Raw genomic sequence first — 2853 nt, forward strand, 5'->3', positions numbered from 1 at the left:
CCATCCCTGGAAACATTCCAGGTCAGGTTGGACGGGGCTCTGAGCAACCTGATCTAGTTGAAGATGTCCCTGGTCATGGCAGGGGGGTTGGACTAGATGACCTTTAGAGGTCCCTTCCAACCCAAACTATTCTATGATTCTATGACTGAAGAGTACTGCTCTGAAAAGACTGGAACGTGTAGAGCTATGGAAATGAGGACCGGCTTCGATTGTTCCAAAGGTGAAATCCCACAGCTGTGCTCTCAAGCCCTGCAACTGCTTTGGCCAGTGCAGGAACACCAGGGATGAGTTCAAGACAGGTCTCACTCCATCATAGAATCACAGAATCATAGAATCATTAAGGTTGGAAGAGACCTCCAAGATCATCGAGTCCAACCGTCAACCCAACACCACCATGCCCACTAAACCATGTCCCTAAGTGCCTCATCTACACGTCTTTTAAATACTTCCAGGGATGGTGACTCAACCACTTCCCTGGGCAGCCTGTTCCAATGTTTAACTACTCTTTCAGTAAAGAAATTTTTCCTTACATCCAATCTAAACCTCCCCTGGTGCAACTTGAGGCCATTTCCTCTCGTCCTTTCGCCAGTTACTTGGGAGAAGAGACCGACACCCACCTCGCTACAACCTCCTTTCAGGTAGTTGTAGAGAGCGATGAGGTCTCCCCTCAGCCTCCTTTTCTCCAGGCTAAACAACCCCAGTTCCCTCAGCCGCTCCTCATAAGACTTGTTCTCCAGACCCCTCACCAGCCTCGTTGCCCTTCTCTGGACACGCTCCAGCACCTCAACATCCTTCTTGTAGTGAGGGGCCCAAAACTGAACACAGTTCATCCGGGCCTCAGGTCTAAAAGAAGTAAAAGGATGATGGTTTTGCAGTATCTTCTGAAGATATTGCAGAAGATATTGCAATTTGTTCAGATATATCTCATTCAAACCTTGGCAAAACCTGACTAATCCTGTTGGGTTTGGTATTTAACACAACTCAGGGACAGCTGGGGCTCCCCATCTGTTGGCACGGAGGTACTCATACAATGGCAGCACCAGAGGAACATGGAAGTAGCAGGTTTCTTCGCAGGGATGGAGCTGTGTCACATCCACAGTGAGTGCAGACCAGTTAGCCTGGGCTGTGCTCTGCCACTGCAGAGCGAATGTGTGAGAGAAGCTGAGATCTCTGGCACTGGGAGAGGCGAGGTGGTCTGACCCTTCCATGGACACCACCATCCCCGCCCTGAAGCAGGATGCTCAGCCACGTGCCTTGCCCACGCGCAGGGGTAGGTGGGTGTGTGACCCCGCGCCTGTGCTGATTTACCCTGGGGGAAAATCGGGGGGTGGGGTTCTAGTCACTAAGCCAGCGCAGAAATCGGTTTCTGGTGGTATCCTGCCATGTCACATTTACAAAGCACAGCCACTGTAGGTGAAATACCCTGAGCCAGTTGTGAGCTGGAGGTTTGAATTTTGGGTGGATTTATGAGGTACCTGGGAACTACAAATACAGGCACTTCTACAAAGTGATTAAAATCACAGAGTCCAAGTTTCACGTAGCGTCACAACTGTTCAAAGAAAATAAGTTGTGCTACAAAATCACAGCAACTGAGTTTGAAGGTTGGGTAATGATGGAGCGCATGGACTGCCCAGTTTTTCACGGTCAGGACAAGCGTGGGGAGAGGGAATCGAACCGTCTGTGTTTCCTGGCCCTGTTCCAGCATGCATCCTTATCTGCTTCTTGACTCCCTGTGCTGTCAACACTGGCTGCTCCTAACGTGGCACCGGCTGTAGCATTAGCATCCAGTGTTTCCCTGCATTTGCAACCACAAAAAGTTACTCTCAATACATAACTAAAGGTTACAGAGTCCCTGTGTTCGAGGCATTTGTTAGTGCTTAAAAAAACCCTGTGTTTTGGTAAGAGCAATCAGAAGTTCAAATGAAAACTGCCTAAAATTAGTGATTTCATTTTTGAATTCTTCTTTGCTGACACCAACGCTAAAAGCTGTAGCAAGGGAAAAATGGAAGCAAGAGAAATTGTAAAGAAAATATTAAATATTGCCTCTCTGGTGTCTTCAAAAGACAGGAAAATTGAGGAAAATTCCACCATGTCCACAAAAAGTGACCACATATGCTGCCGCTGTTGCCACTGGAAACTATTTAAGGGTCTGCAAAACAAACAAAAAAAGGTTGGAAAGCCACTGGTTTGTGAGCCTGAACATGGGGTGTCCATGCTCAGCAGCCCCATTTCTTCCACGCTGTCCCCATACATCACGGTAACGTATGGTGCTGGAAAACACGACCTGTGGGGATGCTGTTGAAAGAACAGGCACCGTTGTTTTCCTAGAAAGGAAGACTGAGGGAAGCTTAAAAAAGAAGTAGTGGGGTGGGGAGAGGAACAATGTTGTCTCTGTCCTGTGCACAATACACAAAGAAAAATGCTCTGACAGTGAACGGATATTCGAGAGAAATAAGGGCAGTTGGTGGCAGCGCTGCCAGGCAGTCTCTGTCACAGGGGTTTGGGAAGAGGGCACTCACAGACGAGTCAGGTCGTGTCCCTGGGGGCGGAAAGCCAGGCCCTCGCAGAGCTGCGGCGACCAGGTGCCGGCGCCAGGCTGACTGTCACTCGTGTGTGAGACGCCCGAGTGCAGGGGCAGGGACACATCATCACCCGACAAGGGGACCGGTGGTGCCCGCGGTGACTCAAACCGATGGAAAAACAGAGTGGGAGGGAGGGATGCGCTCGCCGGAGCAGGCAATGCCCTGACTTGAACATCAGAGCAAGGTGTTGCTTCGGAGAAGGGAAAGCCCCACTGCCTGCACACACCACACACCACCACCCCCCACCCCCCCCAGAAAAAAAATGCTGATA

This window comes from Pygoscelis adeliae, unplaced genomic scaffold (genome assembly GCF_000699105.1).
Source record: "Pygoscelis adeliae isolate BGI_AS28 unplaced genomic scaffold, ASM69910v1 Scaffold47, whole genome shotgun sequence".
NCBI classification, from domain to species: domain Eukaryota; kingdom Metazoa; phylum Chordata; class Aves; order Sphenisciformes; family Spheniscidae; genus Pygoscelis; species Pygoscelis adeliae.